Genomic DNA, 22,065 nt, shown 5'->3' with positions numbered 1-22,065 from the left:
TTTTCAGTATTTTGCTTTGTTGAATTTGCGGTTGCATCGTCGTGCCTAGTTGCTGGTCTTAGTGTCTAGTCCCTTATAGTTTCGAGTTCTGTTCACAGGTTGTCACGCCGCTGCCGCACCATTGTCATCATCATTACCATATATCACCATGGCATCATCCTCACCATTGTTGCTGTTGTATACCACCACCGCACCAACTTCATCGCCGCTGCCATATACCAGCACCACATATTCACCGCCAATCCGAGTCCATATACGCCACCACCTATCCGCCGCCATCACGCCAATCCAAGTCGACCTGCAACATATATCCGCCACAAGTCCGAGTTCCACCAGATTTGTCGCCGCCACCAGTCCGAGTTCCACTAGATTCATCTCTGCCACCAGTCCTAGTCCGAGTCCAATATTTTCTTACTCTATTTTGGATTTCCAGATGACGCCATACTCCGAGTCGTGACAAGGTCGGACTCCCCAACTTCCGTGCTACCCGCAGTAGGAAAATAGTTCCAAACTAAAAACACTAAGTCCGGAAAATTCTGGCTAGGCAGTTTTTAGACCATTTGTAGACTTTTTTGGAATAAATTGTTGCAGAGCAAAAAAAGAAAAAGAGGGAAAAAGTGGAAAAAAAGAAAAAAAATCAGAGTGTGCTCCTCCCTTGTTTACATGCAGCATCGTGATTTTGTTAGTGGTCTAGGCTCGCGTCTCTAGCACGTCTAGCCTAGGACCAGCACAGTACCATCACTGAGCGTTTATTCAACTTTGCATCTCTAAATTGATTATTGCTGGCCCTTTTGCTACCATATTATAAGCCTTCCCAGCTCCAGATACATCTACATCGTGCGTTTGACTCTCCCTGGTAATTGCTCTATCCAAGCTTTGAGATTTTTGAGTACGACGGTTGCCGATCACCGCCTGCTGCTGGGTAAGAACTGGTAAGAATTTGAGATTTGCTTGACGGATTTGTGACACCCACCACCACCTCTTGTTAGTAGTCTATAGGATCATATTATTGTGTGCTTCTATTGCTGCTAACCATGGCAGGATCACAAGCCGACGAGACTGACTGGGAGAACATGACAAATAAGGAGTTGCATGATAAATTTCAGCAAATGATGAGTGGACATGTGCAAGATGTGCTAAACAGATTTGAAGAGGCCATGGAGAAGATAGATGGCATAGAGAAGAAGTTCGAAACAAAGCTCGATAACAAGTTTAATGAATTGCTCGTGCGTCTTCCACCACCACCACCGGCTGCACCTAACGCACCTCTAAAACAACAACAACAACAACAATAACAACGACGACGACAAGAACAACAACGACGACGACGACGACTACCTCCACATCACGAAACAGCCCTCCGCCGAGCGAGCCGTGTCCCTCTTGCGCCTGGCCAAACTGTTGGTGCTGCTGCGGATACTTCTGTGGCTCCTGCTACTGATGCGGTGGAGGATAATTATGCAGGAGATTACGAGGATGAGGTTGCTCAATATCAGAACTACGTGCAACCACCAGCAGCACAACCACCAGGTTTTCCACATGCAAATATTGGCAATGGTAGGGCTCCCCCTCTGGTACGAGATCATGACCATCTCCCTAAACTGAAATTGAATATTCCACCATTTGAGGGTAGATATGTTCCTGATATATATCTTACTTGGGAGTTAGAAACTGAACAATGATTTACATGTTTACAATATCCTGGGGAGAGATGTGTTCCTACTGCTGTTTGTGCTTTCACTTGCTTTGCATGTGTTTGGTCGTCTGAACATTGTAGATTATATCCTATTCTAGCTACTTGGGCTGCTTTGAAAACTGCTATGTGTATTCGTTGGGTACCACCATATTATCAATGTGAATTAATTAAAAATTTGCAGCGTTTAAGACAAGGTAAAATTTTTGTAGAAGAATATTATCAGGAATTACAAACTGGCATAATTAGATGTGGTACTGTTGAGGAGAATGAAGCTATGCTTGCATGTTTTATGGGTGGATTAAATAGAGAGGTTTAGACCATTCTAGAGTATAAGGAGTATAATAATGTCACTTGTTTATTCCAACTTGCTTGTAAAGCTGAACATGAAGTGCAGGATCGACAGGCATTGGCGCGAACTAACTTTTCTACAGGTCGATATTCATCATGGACACCACGTGCATCCTCTACTTCCACTACACTAGCACCTCCATCAGGTGCCACCTCCAAGAGGGATACAAGAAAGCAGGCACAACCACCACTATCTGCCAAGAGCACACCAGCCAGGCCTACGTAGAGCTCTTCTTCTTCCTTGGCATCAACAGGTCACACAAGTGATATTATTTGTCGTCGTTGTAAGGGAAGAGGACATTTTGCAAGAGAATGCAAATCTCAGCGTGTGATGATTGCTACTAAGGATGGTGGGTATGAGTCCGCTAGTGACTATGATGAGGAGACTTTGGCCCTTATTACACATGAAGAACACGGTGGAGATGATTCTGATCATGAGACGCAATACATGGCTACTGAAGATGCTGACAGGTATGAATGTTTAGTTGCTCAACATGTTTTGAGTGTGCAGGTTACACAAGCTGAGCAAAATCAGAGGCATAATTTGTTCCATACAAAGGGAGTTGTGAAGGAACGTTCTATTCGCGTCATCATAGATGGAGGGACTGCAACAACTTGGCTAGCATGGAGATGGTGGAGAAGCTCTCTCTCACCACAAGACCGCATCCACATCCTTACTACATCCAATGGTTCAACAACAGTGGCAAGGTTAAGGTAACATGGACTATTCGTGTGCATTTTAGTATCTCTACATATGTTGATTATGTTGATTGTGATGTGGTACCTATGCAAGCATGTTCCTTATTACTTGGTAGACCATGGAAATTTGATAAAAAAATTGTACACCATGGTAGAAACAATCAGTATACTCTTGTTGATAAGGACCAAAACATTACTTTGCTTCCTATGACTCTTGATTCCATTTTGAAAGATGATATTAATAGAGCTAATAAAGCAAAACAGGAGAAAAAAGAGTGAAAATCAGATTGTGGCAAAAGAATTTGAGCAACAAATGAAGCCTAATAATAAACCATCTAGTGTTGCTTCTGAAATTAAATTGAAAAGTGCATGTTTACTTGCCACCAAATCTAATATTGATGATCTAGATTTTAGCAAATCTGTTTGCTATGCTTTTGTGTGCAAAGAGGCATTATTTTCATTGAGGACATGCCTTCCTCTTTGCCTCCTATTTCTCCTAACATTTTGCAGGAGTTCGTTGACATCTTTCCACAAGACGTGCCACCAGGATTACCACCTATTCAAGGGATTGAGCATCAGATTGACTTAATTCCCGGTGCTTCGCTACCCAACCGTGCACCATACCGTACCAATCTAGAGGAGACGAAGGAGATTATGCGTCAAGTCCAGGAGCTCCTCGACAAAGGTTATATTCACGAATCCCTTAGTCCTTGTGCTATTCCTATTATTCTAGTGACGAAAAAGGATGGTACATTGCGTACGTGTGTTGATTTTAGAGGCATTAATAATATTTCTATTCTTTATCGTCATCCTATTCCTAGGCTAGATGCTATGCTTGATAAATTGAGTGGCTCTACAATATTCTCCAAAGTTGATTTGCGTAGTGGATACCATCAAATTTGTATGAAATTGGGAGATGAATGGAAAACAACATTTAAAACTAAGTTTGGTTTATATGGGTGGTTAGTCATGCCTTTTGGGTTAACTAATGCACCTAGTACTTTCATGATATTAATGAACGAAGTTTTACGTGCTTTCATTGGACGATTTGTGGTAGTCTATTTTGATAATATATTGATTTATAGTAAATCTTTGGAGGAACATTTGGAACATTTACGTGCTGTTTTTATTGCTCTACGTGATGCACGTTTGTTTGGTAACCTTGGAAAGTGCACCTTTTGCACCGACCGAGTATCTTTTCTTGGCTATGTTGTTACTCCACATGGAATTGAGGTTGATAAAACCAAGATTGAAGCTATTGAGAGTTGGACGCAACCCAAAATGGTCACTCAAGTAAGGAGTTTCCTTGGCCTCGCTGGTTTCTATAGGCGTTTTGTGAGGGATTTCAGCACCATTGTTGCACCTCTCAACGAGCTTACAAAGAAGGATGTGCCTTTTGTTTGTGGTACCACACAGGAAGAAGCCTTCATGGTATTGAAAGATAAGTTGACACATGCTCCTTTACTCCAACTTCCTGATTTTAATAAGACTTTTGAGCTTGAATGTGATGCTAGTGGAATTGGATTAGAAGGTGTGTTATTACAAGATGACAAACCTGTTGCATACTTTTCTGAAAAATTGAGTGGGCCTAGTCTGAATTATTCTACTTATGATAAAGAATTATATGCTCTTGTTCGGACTTTAGAAACATGGCAACATTATTTATTACCAAATGAATTTGTTATACATTCTCATCATGAATCGTTGAAACATATTAAAAGTCAAGCTAAACTGAATCGTAGACATGTTAAATGGGTTGAATTCATTGAGACTTTCCCTTATGATATTAAACACAAGAAGGGTAAAGAAAATGTTATTGTTGATGCATTGTCTCGTCGATATACTATGCTTTCACAACTTGACTTCAAAATATTTGGTTCGGAGACCATCAAAGATCAATATATGCATGATGCTGATTTTAAAGATGTAATGTAGAATTGTAAAGAAGGAAGAACGTGGAACAAGTTCGTCGTTAATGATAGATTTGTGTTCCGTGCTAACAAGCTATGCATTCTAGCTAGCTCTGTTCTTCTTTTGTTGTTGTAGGAGGCGCATGGACGAGGACTAATGGGACACTTTGGCGTGAAGAATACGGAGGACATACTTGCTACACATTTCTTTTAGCCAAATATGAGACGGGATGTTGAGCGTTTTGTTGGTCGCTGCACTACATGTCAAAAAGCTAAGTCACGACTCAATCCTTATGGTTTATATATGCCTTTGCCTGTACCTAGTGTTCCGTGGGAGGATATATCTATGGACTTTGTTTTAGGTTTACCTCGAACAAAGAAGGGGAGGGCTAGCATATTTGTTGTCGTGGATAGGTTCTCGAAAATGGCACACTTTATACCATGTCATAAAAGTGATGATGTTGTTAATGTTGCTGATTTGTTCTTTTGTGAAATTATTCTCTTGCATGGTGTGCCAAATACTATAGTTTCAGATCGTGATACTAAATTTCTTAGCCACTTTTGGAGATGTTTACGGGCTAAGTTGGGGACTAAACTACTTGTTAGTACTACTTGTCACCCCCAAACTGATGGACAAACTGAAGTAGTCAATAGAACTTTGTCTACTATGCTTAGGGCTGTTTTGAAGAATAATAATAAAATGTGGGAAGAATGCTTGCCTCATATTGAATTTCCTTATAATCGTTCATTGCATTCTACTACTAAGATGTGCCCTTTTGAAATTGTGTATGGTTTCCTACCTCGTGCTCCTACTGATTTGTTGCCTCTTCCATCTTTGAAGAAGGTTAATTTTGATGCTAAAGAATGTGCTGAATTGGTTCTAAAAATGCATGAGTTAACTACGGAAAACATTGAGCGTATGAATGCTAAATATAAACTTGCTAGAGATAAGGGTAGAAAACATGTTGTGTTTGCACCTGGAGATCTTGTTTGGTTACATTTGCGTAAGGATAGATTTCCTAATTTGTGCAAATCAAAGCTAATGCCACGTGCTGATGGTCCTTTTAAGGTGTTAGAGAAAATAAATGATAATGCATATAAACTTGAGCTGCCTACAGATTTTGGGGTTAGTCCCACTTTTAACATTGCAGATTTGAAGCCTTATTTCGGCGAGGAAGATGAGCTTCCGTTGAGGACGACTTCATTTCAAAAAGTGGAGGATGATGAGGACATCAATACCATTTTTACACCCACAACCCCTACTACTACATATACTGGACCAATTACTATAGCTCGTGCACACCAATTAAATTATAAAGTACTTTCATTTCTTGGTAACGATTCTAATGTTCATGAGAATATGATGCTGTCTAAATTGGATACATTTGTTTTGCTTACAAATGAAGGTCCTAGCTTGGACAACAAAGATGAACCTTGGAACAAGTTCAAGCATGGAGATGATGGCATGCGCAAGGGGAACAAGAACGGAGTTGCAAGTGATGATTTCAGGACTTTGAAGCCACCATAAGGAGCGCATGAAGCCTTGGACGAAATATACAAGATACCACTTCATAAATTTCGTCCAGAGGCTATTCTAGGTGCTGCGTCATCTTATTATTGGGCCAGGTGTTGGGGAGCGTAGCAAAAATTTAAAATTTTCTACGCATCACCAAGATCAATCTATGGAGTCATCTAGCAACGAGGGGAGAGGAGTGCATCTACATACCCTTGTAGATCGCGAGCGGAAGCGTTCAAGAGAACGGGGTCGATGGAGTCGTACTCGTCGTGATCCAAATCACCGAAGATCCTAGCGCTGAACGGACGGTACCTTCGCGTTCAACACACATACGGAGCGAGGACGTCTCCCGCGCCTTGATCCAGCAAGGAGGAGGGAGAGGTTGAGGAAGAGGGCTCCAACAGCAGCACGACGGTGTGGTGGTGGAGCTGGAGTACTCCGGCAGGGCTTCGCCAAGCTCTTGCGGAAGAGGAGAGGTGTTGGGGAGGGGAGGGTCTACGCCTTGGATGGTGTGTGCAACCCTTCCCTTGCCCCTCTATATATAGGGGAAGGAGGAAGGGGGCTGGCCCCCTCTAGATGAGATCTAGAGGGGGGCGGCGGCCAAGGGGAGGGGGCTTGCCCCCAAGCAAGGGGGATGCCCCCCTTAGGGTTTCCCCCCAACCCTAGGCGCATGGGCCCAAGGGAGGATGCGCCCAGCCCATGTAGGGCTGGTTCCCTTTCCTCTACAGCCCATTAGGCCCTCCGAGAGAGGTGGCCCCTCCCGGTGGACCCTCGGAACCCCTCCGGTGGCCCCGGTACAATACTGATATGCCCCCAAAAGTTTCCGGTGACCGTACGACAACTTCCTACATATAAATCTTCACCTCCAGACCATTTCGGAACTCCTCGTGACGTCCAAGATCTCATCCGGGACTCCGAACAACATTCGGTAATCACATACAAGTCTTCCTAATAACCCTAGCGTCATCGAACCTTAAGTGTGTAGACCCTACGAGTTCGGGAACCATGCAGACATGACCGAGACAACTCTCCGGCCAATAACCAATAGCGGGATCTGGATACCCATGTTGGCTCCCACATGTTCCACGATGATCTCATCGGATGAACCACGATGTCGAGGATTCAAGCAATCCCGTATACAATTCCATTTCTCAATCGGTACTTTACTTGCCCGAGATTCGATCGTCGGTATCCCAATACCTCGTTCAATCTCATTACCGGCAAGTCACTTTACTCATTCCGTAATGCATGATCCTGTGACCAACTACTTAGTCACACTGAGCTCATTATGATGATGCATTACTGAGTGGTCCCAGAGATACATCTCCGTCATACGGAGTGACAAATCCCAGTCTCGATTGATGCCAACGCAACAGACACTTTCGGAGATACCTGTAGTGCACCTTTATAGTCACCCAATTACGTTGTGACATTTTGTACACCCAAAGCACTCCTACGGTATCCGGGAGTTGCACAATCTCATGGTCTAAGGAAATGATACTTGACATTCAGAAAAGCTCTAGCAGACGAACTACACGATCTTGTGCTATGCTTAGGATTGGGTCTTGTCCATCACATCATTCTCCTGATGATGTGATCCCATTATTAATGACATCCAATGTCCATGGTCAGGAAATTGTAACCATCTATTGATCAACGAGCTAGTCAACTAGAGGCTCACTTGGGACATGTTGTGGTCTATGTATTCGCACATGTATTACGATTTCCGGATAACACAATTATAGCATGAACAATAGACAATTATCATGAACAAGGAAATATAATAATAACCATTTTATTATTGCCTCTAGGGCATATTTCCAATAGTCTCCCACTTGCACTAGAGTCAATAATCTAGTTACATTGTGATGAATCGAACACCCATAGAGTTCTGGTGTTGATCATGTTTTGCTCGAGGGAGAGGTTTAGTCAACGGATCTGCGACATTTAGGTCCATATGCACTTTACAAATATCTATGTCTCCATTTTGAACATTTTCACGAATGGAGTTGAAGCGACGCTTGATATGCCTGGTCTTCCTGTGAAACCAGGGCTCCTTGGTAAGGGCAATAGCTCCAGTGTTGTCACAGAAGAGAGTCATCGGGCCTGACGCATTGGGAATAACTCCTAGGTCGGTAATGAACTCCTTCACCCAGATTGCTTCTTGTGCTGCCTCTGAGGCTGCCATGTACTTTGCTTCATATGTAGATCCCGCCATGACGCTTTGCTTGCAACTGCACCAGCTGACTACCCCACCATTCAAAATATACACGTATCAGGTTTGTGACTTGGAGTCATCCAGATCTGTGTCGAAGCTAGCATCGACGTAACCCTTTACGACGAGCTCTTCGTCACCTCCATAAACGAGAAACATATCCTTAGTCCTTTTCAGGTACTTCAGGATATTCTTGACTGCTGTCCAGTGTTCCATGCCGGGATTACTTTGGTACCTTCCTACCAAACTTGCGGCAAGGTTTACATCAGGTCTGGTACACAACATGGCATACATAATCGACCCTATGGCCGAGGCATAGGGGACGACATTCATCTTTTCTCTATCTTCTGCCGTCGTCGGGCATTGAGCCGTGCTCAATCTCGTATCTTGCAACACAGGCAAGAACCCCTTCTTTGACTGATCCATATTGAACTTCTTCAATATCTTGTCAAGGTATGTACTCTGTGAAAGACCAATGAGGCGTCTCGATCTATCTCTATAGATCTTGATGCCTAATATATAAGCAGCTTCTCCAAGATCCTTCATTGAAAAACACTTGTTCAAGTAGGCCATTATGCTTTCTAAGAATTCTATATCATTTCCCATCAATAGTATGTCATCCACATATAATATGAGAAATTCTACAGAGCTCCCACTCACTTTCTTGTAAACACAGGCTTCTCCATAAGTCTGCGTAAACCCAAACGCTTTGATCATCTCATCAAATCGAATGTTCCAACTCCGAGATGCTTGCACCAGCCCATAGATTGAGCATTGGAGCTTGCACACCTTGTCAGCATTCTTAGGATCGACAAAACCTTCCGGCTGCATCATATACAATTCTTCCTTAAGGAAACCATTAAGGAATGCCATTTTTACATCCATTTGCCATATCTCATAATCAAAGAATGCGGCAATTTCTAACATGATTTGGACGGACTTCAGCTTCGCTACGGGTGAGAAAGTCTCATCATAGTCAACCCCTTGAACTTGTCGATAACCCTTAGCGACAAGCCGAACCTTATAGTGTTGGGTTTCGTAGTAATTTCAAAAAATTTCCTACGTGCACACAGGATCATGTGATGCATAGCAACGAGAGGAGAGTGTTGTCTACGTACCCAACGCAGACCGACTGCGGAAGCGATGACACGACGCAGAAGAAGTAGTCGTACGTCTTCACAATCCAACCGATCAAGCACCGAAACTACGGCACCTCCGAGTTCGAGCACACGTTCAGCTCGATGACGATCCCCGGACTCCGATCCAGCAAAGTGTCGGGGAAGAGTTTCGTCAGCATGACGGCGTGGTGACGATCTTGATGAACTACAGCAGCAGGGCTTTGCCTAAACTCCGCTACAGTATTATCGAGGAATATGGTGGCAGGGGGCACCGCACACGGCTAAGGAATCGATCACGTGGATCAACTTGTGTCAACTTGTGTGTTTAGAGGTGCCCCTGCCTCCGTATATAAAGGAGGAGAGGAGGGGAGGCTGGCCGGCCAAAGAGGGAGGCGCAGGAGAGTCCTACTCCCTCTGGGAGTAGGATTCCTCCCCCCAATCCTAGTCCAACTAGGATTCCTCGGAGGGGAAGGGAGAGAGGGGGGCCGGCCACCTTCTCCTAGTCCTAATAGGACTAGGGGAGGGGGAAGAGGCGCAGCCACCTTGGGCTGCCCCTTTCTCCTTTCCACTAAGGCCCATGAAGGCCCATATGGCTCCCGGGGGGTTCCGGTAACCTCCCGGTAACCCGGTAAAATCCCGATTTCACCCGGAACACTTCCGATGTCCAAACATAGGCTTCCAATATATCAATCTTTATGTCTCGACCATTTCGAGACTCCTCGTCATGTCCGTGATCACATCCGGGACTCCGAACAACCTTCGGTACATCAAAATGCATAAACTCATAATATAACTGTCATCGTAACCTTAAGCGTGCGGACCCTACGGGTTCGAGAACAATGTAGACATGACCGAGACACGTCTCTGGTCAATAACCAATAGCGGGACCTGGATGCCCATATTGGCTCCTACATATTCTACGAAGATCTTTATCGGTCAGACCGCATAACAACATACGTTGTTCCCTTTGTCATCGGTATGTTACTTGCCCGAGATTCGATCGTCGGTATCCAATACCTAGTTCAATCTCGTTACTGGCAAGTCTCTTTACTCGTTCCGTAATACATCATCTCACAACTAACATATTAGTTGTAATGCTTGCAAGGCTTATGTGATGTGTATTACCGAGAGGGCCCAGAGATACCTCTCCGACAATCGGAGTGACAAATCCTAATCTCGAAATACGCCAACCCAACATCGACCATTGGAGACACCTGTAGTACTCCTTTATAATCACCCATTTATGTTGTGACGTTTGGTAGTACCCAAAGTGTTCCTCCGGTAAACGGGAGTTGCATAATCTCATAGTCATAGGAACATGTATAAGTCATGAAGAAAGCAATAGCAACATACTAAACGATCGGGTGCTAAGCTAATGGAATGGGTCATGTCAATCAGATCATTCTACTAATGATGTGACCTCGTTAATCAAATAACAACTCATTGTTCATGGTTAGGAAACATAACCATCTTTGATTAACGAGCTAGTCAAGTAGAGGCATACTAGTGACACTCTGTTTGTCTATGTATTCACACATGTATTATGTTTCCGGAAAATACAATTCTAGCATGAATAATAAACATTTATCATGATTATAAGGAAATAAATAATAACTTTATTATTGCCTCTAGGGCATATTTCCTTCAGTCTCCCACTTGCACTAGAGTCAATAATCTAGATTACACTGTAATGAATCTAACACCCATGGAGCTTTGGTGCTGATCATGTTTTGCTCGTGGAAGAGGCTTAGTCAACGGGTCTGCAACATTCAGATCCGTATGTATCTTGCAAATCTCTATGTCTCCCACCTGGACTAGATCCCGGATGGAGTTGAAGCGTCTCTTGATGTGTTTGGTCCTTTTGTGAAATCTGGATTCATTTGCCAAGGCAATTGCACCAGTATTGTCACAAAAGATTTTCATTGGACCCGATGCACTAGGTATGACACCTAGATCGGATATGAACTCCTTCATCCAGACTCCTTCATTTGCTGCTTCCGAAGCAGCTATGTATTCCGCTTCACATGTAGATCCCGCTACGACGCTTTGTTTAGAACTGCACCAACTGACAGCTCCACCGTTTAATGTAAACACGTATCCGGTTTTGCGATTTAGAATCGTCCGGATCAGTGTCAAAGCTTGCATCAACGTAACCTTTTACGATGAGCTCTTTGTCACTTCCATATACGAGAAACATATCGTTAGTCCTTTTCAGGTATTTCAGGATGTTCTTGACCGCTGTCCAGTGATCCATTCCTGGATTACTTTGGTACCTCCCTGCTAAACTTATAGCAAGGCACACATCAGGTCTGGTACACAGCATTGCATACATGATAGAGCCTATGGCTGATGCATAGGGAACATCTTTCATATTCTCTCTATCTTCTGCAGTGGTCGGGCATTGAGTCTTACTCAATTTCACACCTTGTAACACAGGCAAGAACCCTTTCTTTGCTTGATCCATTTTGAATTTCTTCAAAATTTTGTCAAGGTATGTGCTTTGTGAAAGTCCAATTAAGCGTCTTGATCTATCTCTATAGATCTTAATGCCTAATATGTAAGCAGCTTCACCGAGGTCTTTCATTGAAAAACTTTTATTCAAGTATCCCTTTATGCTATCCAGAAATTCCATATCATTTCCAATCAGTAATATGTCATCCACATATAATATCAGAAATACTACAGAGCTCCCACTCACTTTCTTGTAAATACAGGCTTCTCCAAAAGTCTGTATAAAACCAAATGCTTTGATCACACTATCAAAACGTTTATTCCAACTCCGAGAGGCTTGCACCAGTCCATAAATGGATCGCTGGAGCTTGCACACTCTGTTAGCTCCCTTTGGATCGACAAAACCTTCTGGTTGCATCATATACAACTCTTCTTCCAGGAATCCATTCCGGAATGCAGTTTTGACATCCATTTGCCAAATTTCATAATCATAAAATGCGGCAATTGCTAACATGATTCGGACGGACTTAAGCATCGCTACGGGTGAGAAGGTCTCATCGTAGTCAATTCCTTGAACTTGTCGAAAACCTTTTGCGACAAGTCGAGCTTTGTAGACAGTAACATTACCATCAGCGTCAGTCTTCTTCTTAAAGATCCATTTATTCTCAATTGCTTGCCGATCATTGGGCAAGTCAACCAAAGTCCATACTTTGTTCTCATACATGGATCCCATCTCAGATTTCATGGCTTCAAGCCACTTTGCGGAATCTGGGCTCACCATCGCTTCTTCATAGTTCGTAGGTTCATCATGATCTAGTAGCATGACTTCCAGAACAGGATTTCCGTACCACTCTGGCGCGGATCTTACTCTGGTTGATCTACGTGGTTCAGTAGTATCTTGATCTGAAGTTTCATGATCATTATCATTGGCTTCCTCACTAACCGGTGTAGGTGTCACTGAAACAGTTTTCTGTGATGAACTACTTTCCAGTAAGGGAGCAGGTACAGTTACCTCGTCAAGTTCTACTTTCCTCCCACTCACTTCTTTCGAGAGAAACTCCTTCTCTAGAAATGATCCATTCTTAGCAACGAATGTTTTGCCTTCGGATCTGTGATAGAAGGTGTACCCAACAGTTTCCTTTGGGTATCCTATGAAGACACATTTCTCCGATTTGGGTTCGAGCTTATCAGGTTGAAGTTTTTTTTTTACATAAGCATCGCAGCCCCAAACTTTAAGAAACGACAACTTTGGTTTCTTGCCAAACCACAGTTCATAAGGCGTCGTCTCAACGGATTTTGATGGTGCCCTATTTAACGTGAATGCGGCCGTCTCTAAAGCATATCCCCAAAATGATAGCGGTAAATCAGTAAGAGACATCATAAATCGCACCATATCTAGTAAAGTACGATTACGACGTTCGGACACACCATTACGCTGTGGTGTTCCGGGTGGCGTGAGTTGCGAAACTATTCCACAGTTTTTAACTCAAATATTCTCCTCCACGATCAGATCGTAGAAATTTTATTTTCTTGTTACGATGATTTTCAACTTTACTCTGAAATTCTTTGAACTTTTCAAATGTTTCAGACTTATGTTTTATTAAGTAAATATACCCATATCTGCTTAAATCATCTGTGAAGGTGAGAAAATAACGATATCCGCCACGAGCCTCAATATTCATCGGGCCACATACATCGGTATGTATGATTTCCAACAAATCTGTTGCTCTCTCCATAGTACCGGAGAACGGTGTTTTAGTCATCTTGCCCAAGAGGCACGGTTCGCAAGTACCAAGTGATTCATAATCAAGTGGTTCCAAAAGTCCATCAGCATGGAGTTTCTTCATGCGCTTTATACCGATATGACCTAAACGACAGTGCCACAAATAAGTTGCACTTTCATTATCAACTCTGCATCTTTTGGTTTCAACATTATGAATATGTGTATTACTACTATCGAGATTCAATAAGAATAGACCACTCTTCAAGGGTGCATGACCATAAAAGATATTACTCATATAAATAGAACAACCATTATTCTCTGATTTAAATGAATAACCATCTCGCATTAAACAAGATCCAGATATAATGTTCATGCTCAACGCTGGCACCAAATAACAATTATTTAGGTCTAATATTAATCCCGAAGGTAGATGTAGAGGTAGCGTGCCGACTGCGATCACATCGACTTTGGAACCGTTTCCCACGCGCATCGTCACCTCGTCCTTTGCCAGTGCCCGCTTATTCTGTAGTCCCTGTTTTGAGTTGCAAATATTAGCAACAGAACCAGTATCAAATACCCAGGTGCTACTGCGAGCTCTAGTAAGGTACACATCAATAACATGTATATCATATATACCTTTGTTCACCTTGCCATCCTTCTTATCCGCCAAATACTTGGGGCAGTTCCGCTTCCAGTGACCAGTCTGCTTGCAGTAGAAGCACTCAGTTTCAGGCTTAGGTCCAGACTTGGGTTTCTTATCTTGAGCAGCAACTGGCTTGCTGTTCTTCTTGAAGTTCCCTTTCTTCTTTCCTTTGCCCTTTTTCTTGAAACTAGTGGTTTTGTTAACCATCAACACTTGATGCTCCTTTTTGATTTCTACCTCCGCAACTTTCAGCATTGCGAAGAGCTCGGGAATAGTCTTGTTCATCCCTTGCATATTATAGTTCATCACGAAGCTCTTGTAGCTTGGTGGCAGTGATTGGAGAATTCTGTCGATGACGCAATCATCCGGAAGATTAACTCCCAATTGAATCAAGTGATTATTATACCCAGACATTTTGAGTATATGCTCACTGACAGAACTGTTCTCCTCCATCTTGCAGCTATAGAACTTATTGGAGACTTCATATCTCTCAATCCGGGCATTTGCTTGAAATATTAACTTCAACTCCTGGAACATCTCATATGCTCCATGACGTTCAAAACGTCATTGAAGTCCCGATTCTAAGCCGTAAAGCATGGCACACTGAACTATCGAGTAGTCATCAGCTTTGCTCTGCCAGACGTTCATAACATCTGGCGTTGCTCCAGCAGCAGGCCTGGCACCCAGCGGTGCTTCCAGGACGTAATTCTTCTGTGCAGCAATGAGGATAATCCTCAAGTTACGGACCCAGTCCGTGTAATTGCTACCATCATCTTTCAACTTTGCTTTCTCAAGGAACGCATTAAAATTCAACGGAACAACAGCACGAGCCATCTATCTACAATCAACATAAACAAGCAAGATTCTATCAGGGACTAAGTTCATGATAAATTTTAAGTTCAATTAATCATATTATTAAAGAACTCCCACTTAGATAGACATCCCTCTAATCCTCTAAGTGATCACGTGATCCAAATCAACTAAACCATATTCGATCATCACGTGAGATGGAGTAGTTTCATCGGTGAACATCATTATGTTGATCATATCTACTATATGATTCACGCTCGACCTTTCGGTCTCCGTGTTCCGAGGCCATATCTGCATATGCTAGGCTCGTCAAGTTTACCCTGAGTATTCTGCGTGCGCAACTGTTTTGCACCCGTCGTATTTGAACGTAGAGCCTATCACACCCGATCATCACGTGGTGTCTCAGCACGAAGAACTTTCGCAACGGTGCATACTCAGGGAGAACACTTCTTGATAATTTAGTGAGAGATCATCTTATAATGCTACCGTCAATCAAAGCAAGATAAGATGCAAAAAAGATAAACATCACATGCAATCAATATAAGTGATATGATATGGCCATCATCATCTTGTGCCTGTGATCTCCATCTCCGAAGCACCGTCATGATCACCATCGTCACCGGCGCGACACCTTGATCTCCATCGTAGCATCGTTGTCGTCTCGCCAATCTTATGCTTCCACGACTATCACTACCGTTTAGTAATAAAGTAAAGCATTACATCGTGATTGCATTGCATACAATAAAGCGACAACCATATGGCTCCTGCCAGTTGTCGATAACTCGGTTACAAAACATGATCATCTCATACAATAAAATTCAGCATCATGCTTTGACCATATCACATCACAACATGCCCTGCAAAAACAAGTTAGACGTCCTGTACTTTGTTGTTGCATGTTTTACGTGGCTGCTACGGGCTTAAGTAAGAACCAATCTCACCTACGCATCAAAACCACAACGATAGTTTGTCAAATAGACTCCGTTTTAACCTTCGCAAGGACCGGGCGTAGCCATACTTGGTTCAACTAAAGTTGGAGAGACAGTCGCCCGCAAGCCATCTCTGTGCAAAGCACGTCGAGGGAACCGGTCTCACGTAAGCATACGCGTAAGGTTGGTCCGGGTCGTCTCGTCCAACAATACCGCCGAACCAAAATATGACATGCTGGTAGGCAGTATGACTTGTATCGTCCACAACTCACTTGTGTTCTACTCGTGCATATAACATCAACATCAATAACCAGGCTCGGATGCCACTGTTGGGTTTCGTAGTAATTTCAAAAAATTTCCTACGTGCACACAGGATCATGTGATGCATAGCAACGAGAGGAGAGTGTTGTCTACGTACCCAACGCAGACCGACTGCGGAAGCGATGACACGACGCAGAAGAAGTAGTCGTACGTCTTCACAATCCAACCGATCAAGCACCGAAACTACGGCACCTCCGAGTTCGAGCACACGTTCAGCTCGATGACGATCCCCGGACTCCGATCCAGCAAAGTGTCGGGGAAGAGTTTCGTCAGCACGACGGCGTGGTGACGATCTTGATGAACTACAGCAGCAGGGCTTTGCCTAAACTCCGCTACAGTATTATCGAGGAATATGGTGGCAGGGGGCACCGCACACGGCTAAGGAATCGATCACGTGGATCAACTTGTGTCAACTTGTGTGTTTAGAGGTGCCCCTGCCTCCGTATATAAAGGAGGAGAGGAGGGGAGGCTGGCCGGCCAAAGAGGGAGGCGCAGGAGAGTCCTACTCCCTCTGGGAGTAGGATTCCTCCCCCCAATCCTAGTCCAACTAGGATTCCTCGGAGGGGAAGGGAGAGAGGGGGGCCGGCCACCTTCTCCTAGTCCTAATAGGACTAGGGGAGGGGGAAGAGGCGCAGCCACCTTGGGCTGCCCCTTTCTCCTTTCCACTAAGGCCCATGAAGGCCCATATGGCTCCCGGGGGGTTCCGGTAACCTCCCGGTAACCCGGTAAAATCCCGATTTCACCCGGAACACTTCCGATGTCCAAACATAGGCTTCCAATATATCAATCTTTATGTCTCGACCATTTCGAGACTCCTCGTCATGTCCGTGATCACATTCGGGACTCCGAACAACCTTCGGTACATCAAAATGCATAAACTCATAATATAACTGTCATCGTAACCTTAAGCGTGCGGACCCTACGGGTTCGAGAACAATGTAGACATGACCGAGACACGTCTCTGGTCAATAACCAATAGCGGGACCTGGATGCCCATATTGGCTCCTACATATTCTACGAAGATCTTTATCGGTCAGACCGCATAACAACATACGTTGTTCCCTTTGTCATCGGTATGTTACTTGCCCGAGATTCGATCGTCGGTATCCAATACCTAGTTCAATCTCGTTACTGGCAAGTCTCTTTACTCGTTCCGTAATACATCATCTCACAACTAACATATTAGTTGTAATGCTTGCAAGGCTTATGTGATGTGTATTACCGAGAGGGCCCAGAGATACCTCTCCGACAATCGGAGTGACAAATCCTAATCTCGAAATACGCCAACCCAACATCGACCATTGGAGACACCTGTAGTACTCCTTTATAATCACCCATTTACGTTGTGACGTTTGGTAGTACCCAAAGTGTTCCTCCGGTAAACGGGAGTTGCATAATCTCATAGTCATAGGAACATGTATAAGTCATGAAGAAAGCAATAGCAACATACTAAACGATCGGGTGCTAAGCTAATGGAATGGGTCATGTCAATCAGATCATTCTACTAATGATGTGACCTCGTTAATCAAATAACAACTCATTGTTCATGGTTAGGAAACATAACCATCTTTGATTAACGAGCTAGTCAAGTAGAGGCATACTAGTGACACTCTGTTTGTCTATGTATTCACACATGTATTATGTTTCCGGAAAATACAATTCTAGCATGAATAATAAACATTTATCATGATTATAAGGAAATAAATAATAACTTTATTATTGCCTCTAGGGCATATTTCCTTCATATAGATGGTCACATTACCATCCGCGTATGTCTTCTTCTTAAAGATCCATTTATTTTCTATGGCTCACCGATCATCGGGCAAGTCAGTCAAAGTCCATACTTCATTTTCATACATGGATCCTATCTCAGATTTCATGGCTTCCAACCATTTGTCGGAATCTGGGCCCGCCATCGCTTCTTCATAGTTCGAAGGTTCACCATTGTCCAACAACATGATTTCCAGGACAGGGTTGCCGTACCACTCTAGTGCGGAACATGTCCTTGTGGACCTACGAAGTTCAGTAGCAACTTGATCTCAAGTTTCATGATCATCATCATTAACTTCCTCTCTAGTCGGTGCAGGCACCTCAGGAACATTTTCTTGAGCTGCGCCACTCTCCGGTTCAAGAGGCAATACTTCATCAGGTTCTACTTTCCTCCCACTTACTTCTTTGGAGAGAAACTCTTCATCTAGAAAGTATCCATTCTTGGCAACAAAGATCTTGCCTTCGGATCTGAGGTAGAAGGTATACCCAATAGTTTCTTTAGGGTATCCTATGAAGACGCATTTTTCCGATTTGGGTTCGAGCTTTTCAGGTTGAAGTTTCTTCATGTAAGCATCGCATCCCCAAACTTTTAGAAACGACAGCTTAGGTTTCTTCCCAAACCATAATTCATATGGTGTCGTCTCAATGGATTTCGACAGATCCCTATTTAAAGTGAATGCGGCAGCCTCTAAAGCATAGCCCCAAAATGACAGCGGTAGATCGGTAAGAGACATCATAGATCGCACCATATCTAATAGAGTGCGATTACGACGTTCGGACACACCATTACGCTGAGGTGTTCCAGGCGGCGTGAGTTGTGAAACTATTCCACATTTCCTTAAGTGCATGCCAAATTCGTGACTCAAATATTCTCCCCCATGATCTGATCGTAAGAACTTGATTTTCCTGTCACGTTGATTCTCAACCTCACTCTGAAATTCCTTGAACTTTTCAAAGGTCTTAGACTTGTGTTTCATTAAGTAGACATACCCATATCTACTCAAGTCATCAGTGAGGGTGAGAACATAACGATAGCCACGGCGAGCCTCAACACTCATCGGACCGCACACATCAGTATGTATGATTTCCAATAAGTTGGTTGCTCACTCCATTGTTCTGGAGAACGGAGTCTTGGTCATTTTGCCCATGAGGTATGGTTCGCACGTGTCAAATGATTCATAATCAAGAGACTCCAAAAGTCCATCTGCATGGAGTTTCTTCATGTGTTTGACACCAATGTGACCAAAGCGGTAGTGCCAAAAGTATGTGGGACTATCATTATCAACCTTACATCTTTTGGTATTCACACTATGAATATGTAACATCACGTTCGAGATTAAATAAGAATAAACCATTGACCAGTGGAGCATGACCATAAAACATATCTCTCATATAAATAGAACAACCATTATTCTCGGATTTAAATGAGTAGCCATCTCGTATTAAACGAGATCCTGATACAATGTTCATGCTCAAAGCTGGCACTAAATAACAATTATTGAGGTTTAAAACTAATCTCATAGGTAAATGTAGAGGTAGCGTGCCGACGGCGATCACATCGACCTTGGAACCATTCCCGACGCGCATCGTCACCTCGTCCTTCGCCACTCTCCGCTTATTCCGCAGCTCCTATTTTGAGTTACAAATATGAGCAACCGCAAAGGTATCAAATAACCAGGAGCTACTACGAGTACTGGTGAGGTACACATCAATAACATGTATATCACATATACCTTTGGTGTTGCCGGCCTTCTTGTCCGCTAAGTACTTGGGGCAGTTCCGCTTCGAGTGACTACTTCCCTTGCAATAAAAACACTCAGATTCGGGCTTGGGTCCATTCTTTGGCTTCTTCCCGGCAGCTTGCTTACCAGGCGCGGCAACTCCCTTGCCGTCCTTCTTGAAGTTCTTTTTACCCTTGCCTTTCTTGAACTTAGTGGTTTTATTCACCATCAACACTTGATGTTCCTTTTTGATTTCCACCTCCACTGATTTCAGCATTGAATATACCTCAGGAATGGTCTTTTCCATCCCCTACATATTGAAGTTCATCACAAAGCTCTTGTAGCTGGGTGGGAGCGACTGAAGGATTCTGTCAACGACCGCATCATCCGGGAGATTAACTCCCAGCTGAGACAAGTGGTTGTGCAACCCAGACATTTTGAGTATGTGCTTGCTCACAGAACTATTCTCCTCCATCTTACAACTGTAGAACTTGTCACAGACTTCATATCTCTCGACCCGGGCATGAGCTTGGAAAACCATTTTCAGCTCTTGGAACATCTCATGTGTTCCGTGTTGCTCAAAACGCTTCTGGAGCCCCGGTTCTAAGTTGTAAAGCATGCCGCACTGAACCAGGGAGTAATCATCAGCACGGGACTGCCAAGCATTCATAACTTCTTGGTTTGCTGGGGGTGGTGCTTCACCTAGCGGTGCTTTAAGGACATATGCTTTCTTGGCAGCTATGAGGATGATCCTCAAGTTCCGGACCCAGTCCGTATAGTTGCTACCATCGTCTTTCAGCTTGGTTTTCTCTAGGAACGCGTTGAAGTTGAGGACAACATTAGCGTGGGCCATTTGATCTACAAGACATATTGTAAATATTTTAGACTAAGTTCATGATAATTAAGTTCATCTAATCAAATTATTTAATGAACTCCCACTCAGACAGACATCCCTCTAGTCATCTAAGTGATACATGATCCGATTCAACTAGGCCATGTCCGATCATCACGTGAGACGAACTAGTCATCATCGGTGAACATCATCATGTTGATCGTATCTTCTATATGACTCATGTTCGACCTTTCGGTCTTCCGTGTTCCGAGGTCATTTCTGTACATGCTAGGCTCGTCAAGTCAACCTAAGTGTTTTGCGGGTGTAAATCTGGCTTACACCCGTTGTATGTGAACGTTAGAACCTATCACACCCAATCATCACGTGGTGCTTCGGAACAACGAACCTTAGCAACGGCGCACAGTTAGGGGGAACACTTTCTTGAAATTATTGTGAGGGATCATCTTATTTATGCTACCGTCGTTCTAAGAAAAGAAGATGTAAACATGATAAACATCACATGCAATAAAATAGTGACATGATATGGCCAATATCATTTTGCTCCTTTTTGATCTCCATCTTCGGGGCGCCATGATCATCGTCGTCACCGGCATGACACCATGATCTCCATCATCATGATCTCCATCATCGTGTCTCCATGAAGTTGTCTCGTAAACTATTACTTCTACTACTATGGCTAACGGTTAGCGATAAAGTAAAGTAATTACATGACGTATAAGTTGACACGCATGTCATAAATAAATTAAGACAACTCCTATGGCTCCTGCCGGTTGTCATACTCATTGCCATGCAAGTCGTGATTCCTATTACAAGAACATGATCAATCTCATACATCACATATATCATTCATCAGATCCTTTTGGCCATATCACATCACACGGCATATACTGCAAAAACAAGTTAGACGTCCTCTAATTGTTGTTGCAAGTTTTTACATGGCTGATATAGGTTTCTAGCAAGAACGTTTCTTACCTACGCCAAAACCACAACGTGATATGCAAATTTCTATTTACCCTTCATAAGGACCCTTTTCATCGAATCCAATCCGACTAAAGTGGGAGATATAGACACCCGCTAGCCACCTTATGCAACTAGTGCATGTTAGTCGGTGGAACCAGTCTCACGTAAGCGTACGTGTAAGGTCGGTCCGGGCCGCTTCATCCCACGATGCCGCCGAATCAAGATAAGACTAGTAACGGCAAGTAAATTGACAAAATCGACGCCCACAACAACTTGTGTTCTACTTGTGCATAGAAACTACGCATAGACCTACCTCATGATGCCACTGTTGGGGATCGTAGCAGAAATTTAAAATTTCTATGCATCACCAAGATCAATCTAC

Source organism: Triticum aestivum, chromosome 1A (assembly GCF_018294505.1).
Source record: "Triticum aestivum cultivar Chinese Spring chromosome 1A, IWGSC CS RefSeq v2.1, whole genome shotgun sequence".
Classification (NCBI taxonomy): Eukaryota; Viridiplantae; Streptophyta; class Magnoliopsida; order Poales; family Poaceae; genus Triticum; species Triticum aestivum.
The sequence above is the reverse complement of the archived record's forward strand: the minus strand, read 5'-3'. Positions refer to the sequence as shown.